This window comes from Mustelus asterias, chromosome 17, assembly GCF_964213995.1.
Source record: "Mustelus asterias chromosome 17, sMusAst1.hap1.1, whole genome shotgun sequence".
NCBI classification, from domain to species: Eukaryota; Metazoa; Chordata; class Chondrichthyes; order Carcharhiniformes; family Triakidae; genus Mustelus; species Mustelus asterias.
In genome coordinates, this window is record NC_135817.1 from 59493170 (window position 1) to 59515359 (window position 22190).

The following is a 22190-nucleotide window of genomic DNA, read 5'->3' on the forward strand; positions in this document are numbered from 1 at the left end:
AACTGAGAATTATTGTCCCAAGGCACTGCCCTGAAGAACTGATGCAGTGTTGTTCAGGAACTAAGAGGATCGGCCTCCCACAGCCACCGTACTAGGGCTCCCTGTGAGACACTCCAGCCCCGCTGTGACTGTAAATGTTGGTGTAAGCTGGTACTTGTGTTTTGTGATTTGATGTTAAATTGGTAGATGGTTTTTTTTATGTTGTGACCAGGGTCCTGCTCAATCCGATGCCGTGGGCATTGATAATTTTTGCTGAAAACTTTTGATAAGTTTTCAGCCTATGCTTTTCTCTCCTCAATTACAAATACTCATTGGTGTGAGATATAAGAGAAGAATATGATCCTAAATTGCTCATAGCTGTAGAAAATCGGCTACATTGAGAAGTTAGAATCATAGAATCCCTACAGTGCAGAGACCATTCGGCCCATTGAGCCTGCACTGACAACAGTCCCACCCAGCTCCTATCCCCAAAACCCCACATGTTTACTTTGCTAGTCCCCTTGACACTAAGTAGCAATTTAGCATGGCCAATCAACCTAACCAGTACATCTTTGGACTGAGGGAGAAAATCAGAGCACTCGGGGGGGGGGGGGGGGCAGCAGTGCTAACCACCGTAACACCTCAACCACTGTGCTACCTTGCTGCCTCTTTAATAAGAAAACGTTGTGTCTAATCTTCAGACTCGGGCAATATTTGAAGAGCAACCTTTGATTGAAATAGGTTTGAAACTCTGTTCACAGGAGAGCCTGACTATGCTGCTTATTGCATTTATTGGTACAGTCTTTTTAGGGAATTTGGAGATATTCTAGTAAATGTAGACACTTTTAACCTATGTGTATCTTCATCTCGAATGGCAGAGTCAGTCTTGAGGGAGGTTTGATAATGAGTTGTCAGCATTATCAATGTTTTCCCATTGTTATAATTGAGTAAGGCAGGATGTTCCATTCCTAGTATATCAATGACAGCTAAAGAATCAACCATGTCTGTTACCGACTATATTCCGATATGAAACTGTCAATGTTTTTGACTGCTCAAATTGTTCTCCACCTTGAATAAGGACTACTCACCCATGAGAACATGGACCTTGGTTTTAGTTCTGAACTGGCAGTGACGCTAGAATGGGTGCATCATGAGATGAAGAAGCGACTAGTTTATCTGTTTGTATGCTGCGGGATCATTTTGTATCTTCTAGGTTTGGGACATTTTTGTTGTCTTAGTTTCTTTTGGGAAAGGCATATAGGTCCTGAACTTTGTATTTCCTGCCCTTCACATGTATACTGTTGGATTCACTTTGGTCAAGTATCTAGTCATGGGGGTTGGCCGTGGCTCAGCTGGGGGTGCTCCTGTCTCAGAGTCAGATGGTTGTGAGCTCAAATCCTACTCCAGGATGTGCACATAAAAATCAAAGCTGACCCTCTTGTGTAGTGCTACCGGAGTGCTCCACTGTTGGAGATGCCATCTTTCAGGTAACCTGTTACACTGAGGCTGTCTGTACCCTTGTATGGTGTATTTATTATAGGAAAACTTTCCAAGGTAGTTCACAGATATTTTCCAAGGAATAATGTATGACAAGATAAAAGAAGAGGTAATCCATGAGGAGACTCGAAGGAGAGGGGTTGGAATGTCAGAGAGGCTTAAACGGGGTATTTCAAAGTGGAAGGAGGCCAAGATGGATCTTCACTTGGCACTTTTTTGGCTGAAGATTGTTGCAAATGCTTCAGCCTTGTCTTTTGCACTGATGTGCCGTGAGACCCCATCATTGAGGATGGGGATATTTGTGGAGGCGCCTCCTTCAGTGAGTTTAAGCGTTCACTACCATTCACGGCTGGATGTGGCAGGACGACAGAGCTTAGATTTGATCCTTTAGTTGTGGAATTACTTAATTCTGTCTATCGCTTGTTGCTTATGCTGTTTGGCATACAAGTAGTCCTGTGTTGCAGCTTACCAAGGTGACACCTCATTTTTAGATATGCCTGGTGCTGCTCCTGTCATGTCCTCCTGCACTCTTCATTGAACCAGGGTTGATCCTTGGTGGTAATGCAGAGTGGGGGATATGCCGGGCCATGAGACTACAGATTGTGGTTGAGTACAATTCTGCTGCATCTGATGGCACACAATGCCTCATGGTTGCCCAGTCTTGAGTTGCTAGATCTGTTTGAAATCTATTCTATTTAGCATGGTGGCAGTGCCACACAATACGTTGGAGGGTGTTCTCAATGTGAACATTTGAAATGGACACTTTGAATGATAGGTGGGAATGTTGTATGGAACTCAGGAACTTGAGGGTTATAATACATTGCTGTTATTCAGCTTAGCAATAGACATTGCTGGACAAACATGAAGTTTAAAATATTTGTGTTAAGAGCAGGGTACCTTTAGATAGTAAAGTACTTGGCCTCAGTCTTCCTTCACCAGGTTGCCACCTGTGAAGCTGTTTTCAGAGTGGAACTTGTAATTGGAACTTGTAGTCTGTGTTAAATCTAATTCTGACACTGACTGCAAACAATATTTAAAAATTGTTTGCAGTATTATGCTTCTTTCTAGCCAAATAAAAGCACATGTTAATGTTTACTAAGAGAAATCATAATTTATTATCTTTCATTATTAGCTTGAAGAAAGTACTGCCAAAGATTAACCACAAACCTCGCTTTGGAGTAAGAAAAAATGCTTATCCAACATAAACCATGACAATCAAAAAAAGATAAATGTGTGATTGAACCAAAGACAATAGCCTTGTAATCACAGCAATAAACAAGCCTTTTCTGATTATAAGAACAACTTACTGCAGTTGCTGGAAATCTGCAACAAAAATAGAAAGTGCTGGAAAAACTCGAGTCAGGCAGCATCTGTGGCGAGATCAGACGGGATTTTCCGGCCTTGCTCGCCCTGGAAAATTCTGCCCGAGGTCAATGGTCCTTTCCATGATCCGCCCCTTGCCCGCTCCCTTTCCCGTTGCGGGCGGGATGGTAAAATTTGCCTCTTCGTTTCATTTGAATTTTGCTAACTATCCTTGATTTTTAAACTTGACAGCCATGCACATACTTTGTCAATTATCTTTTTTCAAATGGTATACTTTTTCACAGAATGCTTAACCTCCTCGAACCTTGAGCTTCCTAAACATGGAACACCTTGTTGTAAGTGAGGGTGGCACAGTGGGTAACACTGCTGCCTCACAGCACCAGGGACCCAGGTTCAATCCCGTCTTTGGGTGACTGTGCAAATTCCACACAGATATTCTCTTCGGCTCTGCAGGGGTTTTCTCCGGGTGCTCCGGTTTCCTCCCACAGTCCAAAGATGTGTAGGTTAGGTGGATTAGCAAAGGTAAATGTGTGGGGTTATGGGGATAGGGTGGGGGAGAGGGCCTGGATAAGATACCCGGTGCAGACTCAATGGGCCGAATGGCCTTCTTCTGCACTGTAGAGATTCTCTGAAGTAGTTTTACTGGTTGGTTTCCTACCAATAAAGATTGAGAAATCTACATTTTGTGAAATCATCCAAACCAAGAATGATAAGTAAAGCTGATTGCAGATATTGCACTACATTACATTTGGTCATAGTTCTAACCTACTGACCTTTCCTGTCAAATAGTTACCCCACTTGTACTTAATATTCACGCACTTCATTTTGATTTTAGAGTAAGCCACTGGTGGTGCAGTATACAGCAAGTGGTGTGATGCTGTGTGCAATACCTGGTGAAACTAGCACATCTACTTCACTCTTACTAAAAACTTCTACAGAAACCAAACTTTAGCTCACAATGATCAGAAGACCCAGCTCATGAAGGTGTTCAGATGTCATAAACTGTATGTCCTAAACTCCACAAGCCATCTGATTTTACACCCCTGTGTATATGATGGTTTATAGTTTTACGGTGGATCCATCCAGTTTTTGTGTTTTCTGTATCTTAAAGTGTACTTTATGTAATATTATCAAATGGGCATTAATAATTATGATTTCATTATTAATTCAAATTTAATTAAAAATTGACGAATAAAAGATTTGGATTTCTGTTGCTTGATGCTAGTCCGTCGACTTTGATCATACGAATTAAAACCTGATATTTTGTGAAGTTTAAAGTTAACTTGTAATTAAACTTCTTACAATCTTCACAGTGCAGTGGGAGGTTATTCGGCCCATCGGGTCTACAGTGACTCTCATAAACAGCATTCCACCCAGTCCCTCTCCCCTGCCTTATCCCCGTAACCGTACACATTGGCCGGGATTTTACAACCTCGTTCAGGCGAGGCTCGTAAAATCCCACCCAAGGCCAAACAAAAATTCCGTTCTGCAAAACGGTAAAATTCCAGCCATTTTGTTTTCAGATAGCAATCCAATTCCCTTGACCAAACCTGCCTCCACCATCCTCTCAGGAAGTTTGTTCCAGATTCCAAATGCCCCCTGGATGAAAAAACTTTCCTCACATCACTTTTACTCTTTTTGCCAATTATTTTGAATCTGTGCCCTTTAGTTCTTGATTCTGTCTTGGTGTGGGAACAGTTTCTCACTATTTACCTTGTCCATACCCATCGGGATCTTGAATATCTTTGTAAGTCTCTGTTTAATCTTCTTTTCTCCAATGAAAACAATCCCAACCTCTCCAATCAATCCTCATAGGTACAGTCCTTTATCCGTGGAATCATTCTTGTCAATCTCCTCTGCTCTCCCCAGTGCCTCCACATCCTTCCTCACAGTGCCCAGAACTGGATGCAGTACTCCAGACCTGGGTTCAATTCCCGGCTTGGGTCACTGTCTGTGTGGAGTTTGCACATTCTCCCCGTGTCTGCGTGGGTTTCCTCCGGGTGCTCTGGTTTCCTCCCACAGTCTGAAAGATGTGCTGGCTAGGTGCACTGACCCAAACAGATGCCGGACTGTGACGACTAGGGGAATTTCAAGGTAACTTCATTGCAGTGTTAATGTAAGCCTTACTTGTGACTCATAAATAAACTTTTTACTTTTCCTTATGAGGCCCAACTAGTGTCTTAAGTTCATTACGACCTCTTTACTCTTATTCTTAGTGCCCCTATTAATAAAGCCTAAGATACTATAGCGTTATTAACTGCTCTCTTAGTATAGCCTGCCATCTTCAATGACTTGTAGATGTACATCGAGGTCCCTCTGTTCCTGCACCTCCATTAGACCTGCACCTTTAGAGTTTCTCCCTTTATTTTATACCATCTCTCTATATTCTTCCTGCCAAATTGTATTATCTTGCACTTTTTTGCATTGAACTTCATTTGCCACCTTTCTATCCAATCCTTTCCTTTTGAAGTTGAAGACCTTCCTCATCACAGTTGATATTTGCAATTTTCATATCATTTGCAAATTTGTAATCATGCCATGGGCACCACATTCTAGTTCATTAATATAAATGCCAGGAAGAGCAAAGGTACCAACACTGTCCCCTGGGGAACTCCACTACAAACCTCCCTTCAATGTGAAAAACAACCCATCTATCACCTCTGTTTCCTGTCACTCAGCCAATTTCTTATCCAAGTGCTGACTTCCCCTTTTATTCCAAGAACTAGCACAGTGGTTAGCACTGCTGCTTCACAGCTCCAGGTCCCGGGTTCGATTCCCGGCTCGGGTCACTGTCTGTGTGGAGTTTGCACATTCTCCTCGTGTCTGCGTGGGTTTCCTCTGGGTGCCCTGGTTTCCTCCCACAGTCCAAAGATGTGCGGGTTAGGTTGATTGGCCAGGTTAAAAAAAAAAAAATTGCCCCTTAGAGTCCTGGGATGCGTAGGTTAGAGGGATTAGCGGGTAAAATATGTGGGGGTGGGGCCTGGGTGGGATTGTGGTCGGTGCAGACTCGATGGGCCGAATGGCCTCCTTCTGCACTGTAGGGTTTCTATGATTCTATGATTCTATAACTAGAATTTTATTCACAGGTGTGTTAGGTGGCATCGTATCAAATGCCTTTTGAAAATCCATATGCACACCAACAGCATTTCTCTTTTCAAACTTCTCTGGTACTCTTCCAGAAACTCCAGCAAGTTAGTTAAACATGATTTCCCTTAACAAATCCACACAAGTATTTCTTAATTATCCTGCAGTTGTCTAAGTGATTATTGATTTTTTTCCAGAACCATAGCTTGTAGAAGTTTTCTGAACACTGAAGTCAAACTGACTGGTCTGTAGTTGCCAGGTTTATAGGAACATAGGAATTAGGAGCAGAAGAAGGCAAATTCAACCCTTTGAGCCTGCTCCGCCATTCAATCAGATCACGGCTGATCCCTCCATAGTCTCAAATCCATCTCCCTACTTGTTCCACATATCTCTTTATCCCTGTTTTTTATTAGAAATATATCAATCTCCTTCTTGAAACCATTCAACGATTCAGACTCCACCGCGCTATGGGGCAGCGAGTTCCACAAAGCTTATAAAAGTTTATTTATTAGTCACAAGTAAGGCTTACATTAACACTGCACTGAAGTTACTGTGAAATTCCACTAGTCGCCACACTTCGGTGCCTGTTTGGGTCAATGCACCTAACCAGCACGTCTTTCAGGTTGTGGGAGGAAACCGGAGCACCTGGAGGAAACCCATGCAGACATGGGGAGAATGTGCAAACTCCGCACAGACAGTGATCCAAGTCGGGAATCGAATCCGGTTCACTGGTGCTGTGAGGCAGCAATGCTAACCAGTGTGCCACCGTCTGCCCTCAGATTCACCACCCTCTACGAGAAGTAGTTCCTCCTCATCTCGGTTTTAAATCTACCGCCTCTCAACCTATACCTGTGACCTCTCGCTCGAGATTGTCCCGTAAGAGGAAACATTTGGTCTACATTTACTTCATCAATCCTTTTTAAAATTTTATATACCTCGATCTGCTCCCCTAAACTCCAGTGAGTATAAGCCCAAACTGTTTAATCTTTCCTCATACGCCAATCTTTGTACCCCTTTTTGAACAAGCGTGTAACATTCTTAATTCACCAGTCCTTTGGCACTACCCCTGTGTCTAAGGAAGACTGGAAGATTATCAATAGTGCTTCTGCAATTTCCACTCTCACTTCCCTCAGGATCCTTAGATGCATCACATCCAATCCTCATACCATATCAGTTTTAACCCAAGATAACCTTTCTAATACTGCCTCTTTCTCAATTGTAAATTCTTTGCGTGTACCAGATACCTCCTCTCTCACCTCGGCATGGGTAGCATCTTCTTCCTTTATGAAGACAGATGCAAAGTACTTGTTTGATACCTCCACTACTTTTCTGGACTCCATTGCGAGCCCCCTTTTTTATTCCTAACTGGCCTCACTTTCTTTTACCACGCTTTTATCATTTACACACTTTATAGAAAACCTTGGGATTCTCTTTTATGTTAGCTGCCAGTCTCTTTTCATGCTCTCTCCTTCTGTTTCTTATTAGTTTTTTCACTGTCTGCTCCTTCTATATTCAGCCTGATTCTCTATTGTATTTTCTACCCCACATCTCTCGTACTTCTTCCTTTTCATCTTCACCTTTACTCCCTCATCATCCATGGTGCTCTGGCTTTATTTGTCCTACCTTTCCCCTTTAAGGGAATATACCTTGACGTTGCCTGCAGTACTATCTCTTTCAAGATTGCCCCTTGTTCAGTCACTGTCTTTTCTACCAACATTTGATTCTAATTCAGTCAACGCTGATGCATACATTAACCGTGATTTAGGTTATTTTACTATCCCCCTTACTCTGATCTCATCTAATGACTTACTTTTGCCTATTCTAATTCTATCAAACTCTTCAAGTATTCTGTTTATCTTAGTGCTACTCTCTGATATATCCTCCTTATCAGTTAATATTTCTCTACTTCCCACTGCTAGTTGTTTCCCTCTCCACTCTGAATTTCCCCTCAGGTTCCATCTCCCTGCCACTCTGGTTTAAAACCTCCCCATGAGGACATTAGTCCCAGTCCTGTTAAAGTGTAACCCGTCCTTCTTGTACAGATCGTACCTGTCCCAGAACCATTCCCAATGCCTCAGAAATCTAAAACCCTCTCTCCTACTCCATTTCTCTAGACACATGTTGAACTGACCCCAGTCTTCCTATTCTTATGCTCACTAGCACATAGCACTGGGAGTAATTTCTGAGATTGTTGCCCTTGAGGTCCTGCTTTTTAATTCCCATTCTAACTCTGCTTTCAGGACCTCATCCTTTTTCCCTTCCTGGGGCAGCACGGTGACACAGTGGTTAGCACTGCTGCCTCACAGTGAGAAGGGAACCCAGGTTCGATTCCTGGCTTGGGTCACTGTCTGTATGGAGTTTGCACGTTTTCCCTGTGTCTGCGTGGGTTTCCTCCGGGTGCTCTGGTTTCCTCCCACAGTCCAAAAGATGTGCTGGTTGGGTGCATTGGCCGTGCTAAATTCTCCCTCAGTGTACCCGAATAGCTGCTGGAGTGTGCCGACTAGGGGATTTTCACAGTAACTTCATTGCGGTGTTTATGTCAGCCTACTTGTGACACTAATAAATACATTTTAAACTTGAAGACTATATCCTTGGTCCCAATATAAACCATGACCTCTGGCTGTTCACTTCCCCCCATAAAAATGCCCTGCAGCCGCTCTGTGACACACTTGACCCCAACACCAGAGGGGCAACATGCCATTCTGAGTCGCAGCTACAGCTGCCGAAACCTGCCTGCCTCCTTAACAATGGAATGCTCTACCATTATGGCACTTGCATTCTTCCTCCTCCCATCCTGTGCAGCTGAGCCTGCCCCGGTGCCACAAACTTGGCTTTTGCTACAGTCCTCTGAGGAACCATCTTGCTCACCAGTATCCAAAATGCAAGAGTGGTTTGAGAGAGAGATAGCCTCAGGGGATAACTGATGGTTGCTCATATGTAACTGGCATTCCAGTTTTTATGATATGTGACAATGATGGCCTGATATGCAGATGTGGACATGAGGAGAAAAAAAACAAAAAGACATTCTATTCTGAAGCAGAACAGACACTTGAAGCTGAGCCAGAGCATTTAAAGAAATTGTGGAGTCAACAATAACATAGTTAATGTGGTTTCATTTGCCAAGTCAAGAATTGTTTGCCAATAGTGCAGTTAATGTACTGTACACAAAATACCAGCATTGGTCTCTGCGTACATCCACCATAAACAATCCTACTGTAAACAATTTCAAAAAAATCAGAACATGTTTCCAAAGAACTGATATCTGATGTTATTAAGTCTTGTAATTTTAAACTTCTTATCGGCCTCTTGAGAGACTGGCTCACCAAACCTCTAGATGCAGGGTTAGCAATGAAAGGATCTTCTGTGCATGCTGCTTACAGAATTTCAAAAATGTTCTGTCCTACACTGTAGGAGGACATGTTTCATGACCTTCATAATCTTTTCATTTAGTGTAAGGAGCTTAATCATACAACACTCATGATTCATTAGTTTATTTTTAACTGAAGTTACTGTGGGGGTTTTGAGTATTATTTTTTTTGCTGTACTCCCATTTGAGAAATACTGAGCTACCTAACAAAGCAAATTCCACGTTTAATATTGTGCCATGCAGATCGGGGGATAAGCTTGAAATACAAATTCAGAATGGAAAGTAGATCAATCTGCTGGAGATTCTGATGCGTTGTAATTAAAAATCAAGCACTCTAAATAAAATACTTCAAAGAACAACAAAGAACAATACAGCACAGGAACAGGCCCTTCGGCCCTCCAAGCCCGCGCCGCTCCCCGGTCCAGGATTGAATCCTGAATTCAGGATCCCCGCCCAATTTTCCAGCCTATCTACATCCTAATATCCTATCCACCGAGCTGTCCCTCACAGCTACGATGCTTTGTTCATCACAACCTATTAACTCACCCCCACCCCCCCATTCCAGACCATGTGATCTCCAGGGAGAGGCGAAAACCCAGAGTGAAAAACCCCAGGGCCAATATGGGGAAAAAAAAATCTGGGAAATTCCTCTCCGACCCCCTGAGGCGATCGAAACGAGTCCAGGAGATCACAATGGCCCCGATCGGAAAATGCTTCCCAACCCTATTCATTTCCACTTCTGCTTTACGAACACCATCTGAATTCCCTGCCCCCGAGACAGGTTCCCAACTATCCGCAGTCTCGCTCTGTACTGGCACCAGCAAGATGATCATAGAATGAAGCCTTGAAACGAGAAACAAAGAACAATTAGCCCGCGCCGCTCCCTGGTCCAAACTAGACCACTCTTTTGTATCCCTCCATTCCCACTCCGTTCATATAGCTGTCTAGATAAGTCTTAAACGTTCCCAGTGTGTCCGCCTCCACCACCTTGCCCGGCAACACATTCCAGGCCCCCACGACCCTCTGTGTAAAATATGTCCTTCTGATATCTGTGTTAAACCTCCCCCCCTTCACCTTGAACCTATGACCCCTCGTGAACGTCACCACCGACCCGGGGAAAAGCTTCCCACCGTTCACCCTATCTATGCCTTTCATAATTTTATACACCTCTATTAAGTCTCCCCTCATCCTCCGTCTTTCCAAGGAGAACAACCCCAGTTTCCCCAATCTCTCCTCATAACCAAGCCCCTCCATACCAGGCAACATCCTGGTAAACCTCCTCTGTACTCTCTCCAAAGCCTCCACGTCCTTCTGGTAGTGTGGCGACCAGAACTGGACGCAGTATTCCAAATGCGGCCGAACCAACGTTCTATACATCTGCAACATCAGACCCCAACTTTTATACTCTATGCCCCGTCCTATAAAGGCAAGCATGCCATATGCCTTCTTCACCACCTTCTCCACCTGTGACGTCACCTTCAAAGATCTGTGGACTTGCACACCCAGGTCCCTCTGCGTCTCTACACCCTTTATGGTTCTTTCATTTATCGTGTAGCTCCTCCCTACATTATTCCCACCAAAATGCATCACTTCGCATTTATCAGGATTGAACTCCATCTGCCATTTCCTTGCCCAAATTTCCAGCCTATCTATATCCTTCTGTAGCCTCTGACAATGTTCCTCACTATCCGCAAGTCCTGCCAGTTTTGTGTCGTCCGCAAACTTACTGATCACCCCAGTTACTCCTTCTTCCAGATCATTTATATAAATCACAAACAGCAGAGGTCCCAATACAGAGCCCTGCGGAACACCACTAGTCACAGGCCTCCAGCCGGAAAAAGACCCTTCCACTACCACCCTCTGTCTTCTATGACCAAGCCAGTTCTCCACCCATCTAGCCACCTCCCCCTTTATCCCATGAGATCCAACCTTTTTCACTAGCCTACCATGAGGGACTTTGTCAAACGCTTTACTAAAGTCCATATAGACAACATCCACGGCCCTTCCTTCGTCAACCATTTTGGTCACTTCTTCAAAAAACACCACCAGGTTAGTGAGGCATGACCTCCCTCTCACAAAACCATGCTGACTATCGTTAATGAGTTTATTCCTTTCTAAATGCGCATACATCCTATCTCTAAGAATCTTCTCCAACAACTTCCCCACCACGGACGTCAAGCTCACCGGCCTATAATTACCCGGGTTATCCTTCCTACCCTTCTTAAATAACGGGACCACATTGGCTATCCTCCAATCCTCTGGGACCTCACCTGCGTCCAGTGACGAGACAAAGATTTGCGTCAGAGGCCCAACGATTTCACCTCTCGTCTCCCTGAGCAGCCTTGGATAGATTCCATCAGGCCCTGGGGATTTGTCAGTCTTTATATTCTCTAACAAACCTAACACTTCCTCCTTTGTAATGGAGATTTTCTCCAACGGTTCAACACTCCCCTCAGAGACACTCCCAGTCAACACATCCCTCTCCTTTGTGAATACCGACGCAAAGTATTCATTTAGGATCTCCCCTACTTCTTTGGGCTCCAAGCATAAGTCCCCACTTTTGTCCCTGAGAGGTCCGATTTTTTCCCTAACAACCCTTTTGTTCCTAACGTATGAATAAAATGCCTTGGGATTCTCCTTAATCCTGTCTGCCAAGAACATTTCGTGACCCCTTTTTGCTCTTCTAATTCCCCGTTTGAGTACTTTCCTACTTTCTTTGTACTCCTCCAGAGCTCCCTCCGTTTTTAGCTGCTTGGACCTAACATACGCCTCTCTTTTCTTTTTGACCAGTCCCTCAATTTCCCTGGTTATCCACGGTTCTCTAATCCTACCCTTCCTATCCTTTTTTACAGGCACTTGCTTGTCCTGTAGCTTCACTTCAGTTCACTTCAGTGTGAAATTAAGAATCATAGAATCCTACAGGCCATTCAGCCCATTGAGTCTGCACCGACCACAATCCCACCCAAGACCTATCCCCATAACCCTATGTATTTGCCCTAGCCAAACCTCCTGACACCAAGGGGCAATTTAGCATAGCCAATCCATCTAACCCGCACATCTTTGGACTGTGGGAGGAAATCGGAGCCCCCGGAGGAAATCCACGCAGACGCGGGGCAAACGTGCAAGCTCCAGACAGACAGTGACCCAAGCCGGGAATCGAAGCAGCAGTGCTAACCACTGTGCCAGCGTGCTGCCCAGCACGTATATTAAAATTAATAGTATATTAAAATTTAAAAATAACATGAAATGCCTATCAATGACCTTCAATTATTTGACACTATAGAAGCTGTTAATACACTTCAACAGAACTCTGAGCAGGATCAGGTGGTTACAGCATTGATGGATGACATTTGTCCTATTGTGTCTGCACTGGCTGTTTCTCTGTGAACAACTTTGCTAGTCGCACTCCCTAACCTTTCCTCGCAGCCGTGCAAAGCTTTCCTCTTCAGGTGTTTATTCAATTTCCCTTTGAAAGCCGTCATTGAATCTGCCTCCACCATACTCTCTGGCAGGTCTTTCTAGATTCTAACCACTCGCTGCATTTAATAAAAAGGTTTTCCTTCCTGCCTTCATTGTTTCTTTTGCTAATTGCATTAAATCAGTATCCCCTGCTTCTCACCCTTTCTGGCAAGGGGAACAGCTTCTCTCTGTCTACTGTCGAGAGCCCACACGATTTTGAACACCTAGATCAAATCTCCTCTCGACCTTCTCAGCATCAAGGAGGACAATCCAGCTTCTCCAAACTTTCCACAAAACTGAAGTCCCTCATCTAGTAAATCTTTTCTGCACCACATCTAAAGCCTTCACATCCTTCCTGAAGTGTGGTGCCCAGAATTGAACACCATAACCCACTTGAGAATATAATGACTCAATTATCACAGAATACTGCAGTGCAGAAGAGGTCCTTCGGCCCATCGAGACTGCACCGACACATGAAAGGTCCTGACTTGCCCACTTAATCCCACTTGCCAGCACTTGGCCCAGAGCCTTGAATGTTACGGTATGCCAAGTACTCATCCAGGGAATTTTTAAAGGATACAAGGCCTCCACCACCCTCCCACCATATTTCCTTGCTTTTGCATTTTATAAAGCACAAGATCCTGTATACCTTTTAAACCACTTTCTCAATCTGCTGTGCCATCTTCAGAGTTGTATCTCCTTTAGAATTGCATTGTCTATGTTATATTGCCTCTCCTGATACTTATGGCTAAATGAATCACTTCCCACCACTTTAAATTAAAATTTATCTTCCATATATCCTCTTAAAGTCTATTACTATCACTATTCACCTTACAGTTCACAAAACTTCCAAGATTTGTATTATCTGCAGGTATTGAAATCCACATGTAGCAGAGGTAAAATATATACAACAAAATATTGCTTGTTTAGTTTTGGAAAAAAATAATGCAGAAAGGCTATTTAAATAAAGCCTGTGTAGTTGATTGCGGACAGGATTGGGGAGATGGTGGTGTACTGGTAATGTCACTGGACTAGCTGTGAAAGCTAGTGGCTTTTGCTACCAAATAAACCTGTTGAACTTTAACCTGGTGTTGTGAGACTCCTTACTGGATTTACTGGAGCAATCCAGGGGACCAGGCTAATGTTCCGGTAACATGGGTTCAAATCCCACCAAGGTAGAAATTTAAATCAGTTAATAAATCTGGAATTGAAAGCTAATCTCAGTAATGGTGACCATGGAAGCATCATCGATTGTCAGAAAAACCCATCAGTAATGTCTGCTGGGGAAGGAAATCTGCCATCCTTACCTGGTCTGGCCTACGCGTGACTCCAGACCCACAGCAATGTGGTTGACTCTTAACTGCCCTCTGAAATAACCTAGCAAGTCACTCATTCCAAGGGAGAGTTAACAAAATAATAATTTATGGGATGTGCGCAGTGCTGGTTGGGCAAGCATTTATTGCCCATCCCTAGTTGCCCTTGGTGGTTAGAGAATAATGTTGTAAAAACTCCCCCTTTGTCCCTCAAATCAAGCCAAACAGGTTCAGCTCCTGTACCATCCATTATATCCTTTCTATTTATAATTATTACAAGTGTCTTAATCTTTGCTGCCATATGGCATTTTTCCTTTTCCATTGCCCCCGAGTACTTGATAACCAGGATATCCGGGGCAGGCAGGATTCTGCCCAAAGAAACAAAGAACAATCATAAAAGGTGCAGCTTAAGACTGAGGACAGAGGTATATTGACTGGAGTACTGCACTGGGTTACTGTGTCAAATCTTTGTCCTTTCACATGAATAGTGTAGATGCACAAACCAACTAGCTCTGAGACAATCATAGAATCCTAGAATCCTACAGTGCAGAAGGAGGCAGAGGGACCTGGGTGTGCAAGTCCACAGATCCTTGAAGGTGACATCACAGGTGGAGAAGGTAGTGAAGAAGGCATATGGCATGCTTGCCTTTATAGGACGGGGCATAGAGTATAAAAGTTGGGGTCTGCTGTTGCAGTTGTATAGAACGTTGGTTCGGCCGCATTTGGAATACTGCGCCCAGTTCTGGTCGCCACACTACCGGAAGGACGTGGAGGCTTTAGAGAGAGTGCAGAGGAGGTTTACCAGGGTGTTGCCTGGTATGGAAGGGCTTAGTTATAAGGAGAGATTGGGTAAACTGGGGTTGTTCTCACTGGAAAGACGGAGGATGAGGGGTGACCTAATAGAGGTGTATAAAATTATGAAAGGCATAGATAGGGTGAACGGTGGGAAGCTTTTTCCCAGGTCGGTGGTGACGTTCACGAGGGGTCATAGGTTCAAGGTGAAGGGGGGGGGAGGTTTAACACGGATATCAGAAGGACGTATTTTACACAGAGGGTGGTGGGGGCCTGGAATGCGCTGCCGGGCAAGGTGGTGGAGGCGGACACACTGGGAACGTTTAAGACTTATCTAGACAGCTATATGAACGGAGTGGGAATGGAGGGATACAAAAGAATGGTCTAGTTTGGACCAGGGAGCGGCGTGGGCTTGGAGGGCCGAAGGGCCTGTTCCTGTGCTGTATTGTTCTTTGTTCTTTGAGGCCATTCGGCCCATCAAGTCTGCACTGACTACAATCCTGCCCAGGCCCTATCACCATAACCCCATGCATTTCCCTAGCTAATCCCCCTGACACTAAGGGGCAACTTAGCATGGCCAATCCACCTAACCTGCACATCTTTGGACCGTGGGAAGAAACCGGAGCACCCGGGTGAAACCCCACACAGACATGGGGAGAGTGCAAACTCCACACAGACAGTGACCCAAGCCGGGATTTGAAACCGGGTACCTGGCACTGCAGTGCTAACCCACTGTGCCACCGTGCCGCCCACGTAACAAGTCGACAATTAGCCAGCTATGGAAGAATTTCGATGAGTTATGCAAGTGGGCAATTGAATGGTTAATGACACATAACACTGACAATTGGCCAACATTCTAAGCTCAGTCGCAACTTCTCAACGGCTTTGACTGGTGCGATGGCACCTTGGAGCTGCGATCTACAGAAGCCTGCTTCCTCTGGATTCCCCATTGATCAGATTGAGACAGCCAGAGCGCATTTCTTCTCAAACATCTGCTCCCACACAAATACCTCATCATCAGCGGCAGTGAAGGAGCTGACGGAGATGATTTCTCTCATTCCAACGCTACCTCCCAACCCCCCTGCCACCCCACACCCATCATCCAGGTGTTTCCAACCACCTAGCCAGTAAGCGTGGTGCCTTCACTTGAGGGACCATATTTAGAACAGGCAGGAGGAGTGACTGTGCTTTATATTGTAGTGCTTCATATTGTGCTGTCAGTTCTTCTTCTCGGGCAGACCTTCTGAGTCGAGGATCACTTGCTTCCACATTAAAAATGAGTTCTCAAGTGACGGAGGAGTTCAATGTATGACCTACAGGTCTCTGTCGCAGGTGGCACAGGTGGTGAGGGGGGGGGGGTGCCCAGGGTGTGGCGCCCAGGTTATCACGCGTTCCTTTCGAGGTTAAGTTCTTAATGTTTGACTGTTGAAGATATTTGCCTTACTCTCAGCAGTAAAAATACGAGGCTCAACCTTCAGCCCTTCTTCCTCCCATCCACACCTGAGACTGCTGGAGAAACAGTTACCTAGCCAATCACAGCTGACAAACAAAGCGCCAACGTCCCCTCTAGCCCAATTCTGAGATTAACCACGACTTTGTGACTTGCTGATGGGCCTCAGATTCAAGTGTGCTGCTCAGACAGATTTCTGTTAATTCCGCGACAGGAATTATACAACCAGAGCATCTGCATTGAATATATATTCCATCTGTTCTCTGTGAATGGACAGAACCACCATCTCAGTTTTAAGGCTAAAATTAAATGCAAACCCCAGTTTGTTTTGCCAGCGGCCCAAGCCTGAATCAGACTGTTCACAACCTCAACGTCAGATTTGACCCCAAGATGACATTCTCGCTAAGACTGACTATTCCCAAGTCCCAGCTCCGCCCCACGGCAGCTCATCTGCTGGAACCCTCATCCATCCCTTTTGTTGCCTCTAGACTTGACTATCCCAGTGCACTCCAGGCTGGCCTTCCATCTTCGACCGTTTATAAATTTCAGGCCATCCAAAACACTGCTTGTGCAACCTCGTTTCCCTCTCACTCTTGTGCTCTGTCCTGGCTCCCCATTATAATGCCTTGATTTTAAATTTCTCATAGTCTTAAACTTTGCCAGCTCCACAATTGCACCCCTGCGATTCTAGCCTCTTTAGCAACTTCAAGCACTCTATCGTTATCTAAAAGTCTGGAGTTCCCTCCTAAAACCCCACCACCTTTCTACGTTGCTTTCCATCTTTAAGACTCCCCCTTAAAATCCAGCTTTCAGTCACCTGCCGTGACTCCCTAAGATGTGACTCTGTGTTATATCCCATTTAGTAATGCTTCTGGGAAGTTCTACCTCATTAAAGGTGCAATGTATGCAGTTGTTGTCAGGATTAATAACTATTTGGGAATGACTTTACTGCTCCTTAGGTGATTATTATAAATTGTGCAATTTTAAGCATCAGAAATTGCCTGAACTAAAGGAAATACGGAGTATAATCATGCTCGGCAACACAGACTGCTAGGTATTTTCTACACTCCAATCTATCTGTTCACTGGCCTTTGGAAATAAAGCATCTACAGCAACATTTTAGAATTGCATTTCACAGAATTTTACGCAGTGAGGCCATTCGACCCATCACATCTAAGTTAGTTCTCTGGAAAAGCTATTTACTTGATCTGATTTGCCTGCCTTTGTTCACCGTTTTATTTCTTTACCGCTTAGCCACTTTGAAAATCTATGAAGGGTTGCATGTTCTAAAGTAAAAGTAAAGTTTATTTATCAGTCACAAGTAAGGCTTCCATTAACATTGCAATGTGTGAAATTCCCCTTGTCGTCACAGTCCGGTGCCTGTTTGGGTTAATGCACCTAACCAGCACATCTTTCAGAATGTGGGAGGAAACCGGAGCACCCGGAGGAAACCCGCACGGACACGGGAGAACATGCAAACTCCGCACTTATGGAGTCCATATCCTTCCATTCCCATCCATTCCCATCCTATTCGTGTATTCATCCAGTTGCCCCTTAAATGCCACTATCGTACCTGCTCCAAGCACTACCTGGGTGGTGAATGTTCCAGACATTCACCACCCTCTGTTTAGAAAACTTGCCTCACACATCTCCTCTAAACTTTTCCTCACGCACCTTAAACCTAGTACTTGACTTTTCTACCCTAGGAAAGATCTGATTATCCACCCTGTCCATGCCACTCATAATCTTGTAAACCTCTATCAAGTTGCCCTCAACCTCCGTTCGGCCTTTAGAATATCAATGCTGATGAGCTGACCTCACTCAATGATATTCCTTTTGGAAGAAGGGTTAAAAAACCTCCAATCTGGGTGTCCTTGTACTATTCGTGAATCACGGAAGGTTAACATGGTGTAGCGAGCAATTAGGAAAGCAAATGGAGTGTTAGCCTTTTTTCCGAAGGAGTTGAATTTAAGATGAAAGAAAGCTTACTGCAATGATATAGGACCTTGGTAAGGTCACACCTGGATTATTGAGCACAATTTTAGTTTTCTTACCCAAGGAAGGACATGAAGAGAAATTGAGTAGATTAGGCCTTCATTCTCTCGAGTTTAGAAGTGAACTGATCTCATTAAAACATAAGTAATGAGTTTGACAGGGTAATTGATGGGAGTGCATTTCTCCTAGCTGGGAAGTCTAGAACCAGGTGTCATAGTCTCAGAATAAGGGCTTAGCCATTTAAGACAGAGATGAGGAAAGATTTCTTCGCACAGAGCTGTGAACCTCTGGAATTCTCGACCTCACAGTGATGCAGATGCTCAGTTCCTGAGTATATTTTAGCCAGAGATCAGTAGACTTTTCGGTACTAAGGAAATCAAGAGATACACGTTTAATGCAGGAAGGTGGAGCTGAGTAGATCAACTCTGAACCTTCTGAAGAGCGAGGTGGACTTGAAGGCCCAAATGACTGACTTCTATTTCTTATGTATTTAAATTGCTACATGGGATTATAATGTGGTTGCGTTGACAGAGACATAGGTTAGAATTTCTGCTCCCCTGATGATAGGTTTGAAGGCTTGGGGTTTCAAGGGGCCTCACCCCGCCACTTAAGCGGCACGGTGGCACAGTGGTTAGCACTGTTGCCTCACAGCTCCAGGGACCTGGGTTCGATTCCCGGCTTGGGTCACTGTCTGTGTGGAGTTTGCACGTTCTCCCCGTGTTTGCGTGGGTTTCCTCCGGGTGCTCCGGTTTCCTCCCACAGTCCAAAGATGTGTGGGTTAGGTTGATTGGACATGTTAAATTAACCCTTAGTGTCCTGGGATGTGATAGGTTAGAGGGATTAGCAGAGTAACTAAGCGGGGATAGGGCCTGGGTGGGATTGTGGTCGGTGCAGACTCGATGGGCCGAATGGCCTCCTTCTGCACTGTAGGGATTCTATGATTCTATGATGACTAGGATTTGATCAGCGGCGAGATGAGGCCCATGTCAAGCACCCAGCCTGGTGGTAGGCCTGGGGTCTCTTCATAATCAATCCCCGTTAGTGCTGCCAGCCACTGATTGGCCTTCCTGTTCCTGAGGGGGAAAAATCTCACCTCCTGAAATGGCTCCAATGCGAGCTTCCTCCCAACTTCTCAAACACTGCTGTGACTGAGATGAGGTCATGGCTAGTGATCTCCTTCTCCCAGGCATGTCTTGTGTTCTGCCACTACCACTGACTGACACTGATTCCTTTAGAATAGCAATGCTGATGGGCAGCTCTCACTCAATGACATTCCTTGTGGAAGAAGGGTTAGAAAAGCTTAAACCACTTACTTTGAACACATCTTCCTGATATCACACAAGGGTGTAGAGACCAGTTCAAATGAATCATAGGATAGAATTCTATGATGAATGTTAATCTCACATTGGGACATTATCACTGAGTGAGACGATGGCGAAACCTTGACATAAGAGGATTCCAATGTACAAAATCACCACGCCCTCAGCTGACCAAAATATTCACATAAACATCAAAACTGAAGTTTCTTTACAGTGATGACCCAAATTTTGACATCAAACTTTCTTAACTTTCTAGCCATACCGCTATGTCTCACTGTAGCTCTGACATCCACAGCAGAGGCGGAGACAGTCTTTCATTGCTGTGCCTTGATGTCTGTGATGATCTTGGCAGATGTCTTCTGGTGGTCTGAGGTCTGGAGGGCCTTGGCCTGATGAGGGTCTCCTGCTCAGGGGCAGATGCTCAGTCAGGGGTCTGAGCAGCTAGAGTGGATTGGGTCATAGACAGGGGTGACCACACACTCTTGGAGTGTCCTGAGTAGAGGCCCCGGGATGTCTGGCTGATGCTCATCCTCCCTCTGGGTTTCTGAGGGCCCCCGTGACTCCTCGAGGAGATGGTGCACCTGGAGGGAAGTCAAGGTGCTGCATTTCCGTGTCGCCTACTTCTTGATGGTGCTATTGGGGTGTGCGGCCATGGATTGCAGGGCTGAGTGCATATCCAGCAAGACCTGCTGGACTAAGATCTTTATGGTGGTTGCCAACCATCCTGTGATGGACTTGAGGCGCTCCTATGTCGGAGTCATGGCATCAGACAGAACATGGATGGACTCCTACATTGTTCGCTCTGGTCTGCTGAGTGACTGTCAAAACTCTGGCCTGATGCATCTTCTGCATTGAGTGGCTGCTCGCACAGTTTCCTCATCTGACTCAGACTGAGCAGGTGGCTGTTTTCCAGCAGCCTTCCAACTGCTGGAGACCTGGGCAGTCCCTGCCACCAACTGCTGTGGGGACATGCCAGTGAGGCCTTGTCCAGAAAGTGACCTGAGTCTAATCCAGAGCTGTGCCCCACTGCGGTGTGTGTCTCTGTGCTGGTGGAGAGTGCGGGTCAGCACAGCGACATTTCTCCAGCGCTTCCTCTTTGGACCTGAGCCTGGTCTAGGAACTCGGACTCATACTGGGCTGCCTTGTGGGGCTCAATCTGCTACTGCCTAGAAATGTTTTTTTAAATTCATTTATGGGACGTGGACGTTGCTGACTGGCCAGCATTTATTGCCCATCCCTAGTTGCCTGAGGGCAGTTGAGAGTCAACCACATTGCTGTGGCTCTGGAGTCACATGTCGGCCAGATCAGGTAAGGACGGCAGATTTCCTTCCCTAAAGGGACACTAGTGAACCAAATGGGTTTTTCCGACAATAGTTTCATGGTCATCAGTAGATTCTTAATTCCAGATATTTTTCACTGAATTCAAATTCCACCATCTGCCGTGGTGGGATTCGAACCTTGGTTGAGTATCTGGATTAATAGTCTGGTGAAAATCCACTAGGCCATTGCCTCCACATTTAAAACAGAGAATACAGTTTCAGCTGATGAATTTGAGCAATGTAATGCTGCGTGTGACTCACTGTGATCATCAGGATTTGATGAAGTGATGGAGCTGTGATCTGTACAAGGTTGATGGGACATCTTGATCTCTCCTTCCCTAAAGTTAAAGTTTATTTATTAGTCACAAGTAGGCTTACATTTCCACTGCAATGAAGTTACTGTGAAAACCCCCTAGTCGCCACACTCTGGCACCTGTTCGGGTACACTGAGGGAGAATTTCGCCTGGCCAATGCACCTAATCTGCACATCTTTGGACTGTGGGAGGAAACCGGAGCACCCGGAGGAAACCCACACAGACATAGGGAGAAAGTGCAGACTCGGCACAGATAGTGACCCAAGCCGGGAATTGAACCCAGGTCCCTGGCGCTGTGAGGCAGCAGTGCTAACCACTGTGCCACCATGCCGCCCCTACAGGAGTGATCCATCTCCTCCCGGCCAGTTTGGTGGCAGCCTACTCAAACTCAGTGAGGGCAATGATGTTGGCCGTCCCTTCCCCAGTCTGCCCTCTTTTCCTTCTGTGGCGTGCCAGCTTGGCCTGTGTGAAGACTAAAGAATGGCATGTGATGAGAAAGGATGGAGCAGAAGGTGGGTAAGATGCATGTACTCTATGTGTGGTGAGCCCTCCCCAGCAGAGCCAGAGGGTGGAGTGTGAGCAACATGATAGATGGGATTGTGGTGATATGAAAGTCTGCGTGAGAGAATGGGTGGTGATATGTGTGCCCGCTAATGGATGTATGAGATCCCTGAAGAGAGTTGCTGTTATCCATGAAGCCATGTTGAGAGCTGAAAGGGTGACTTACCCTGGTGGAGCAGATGAGACCCCTCAATGGGGTCTGTCTGACCAATGTACTGCATGTATTTTATTTTAGCTTATCCCTCAATCTACTGAACATTTACCCTTTTGAAATCGTATATGGCTTTCCTGAATGTAATTGCAGTGGATTTTCAGGTAGTTCCCTGATTTAATGTAGTGTGGGTCACACATCGTCATAGATTCTAGGTAATTCTGTGGTTTGATAGTGATTCTGTAGGTATGGAAACCAGGTCTGGAT

At 45.2% G+C, this 22190-nt stretch overlaps 1 protein-coding gene across 1 annotated transcript in view; it reads left to right on the forward strand.

Moving 5' to 3' along the window:
* Positions 1–22190, forward strand: part of mrps6 (mitochondrial ribosomal protein S6) — a 93139-nt gene that overhangs the window by 40170 nt on the left and 30779 nt on the right. The window lies entirely within an intron of this gene.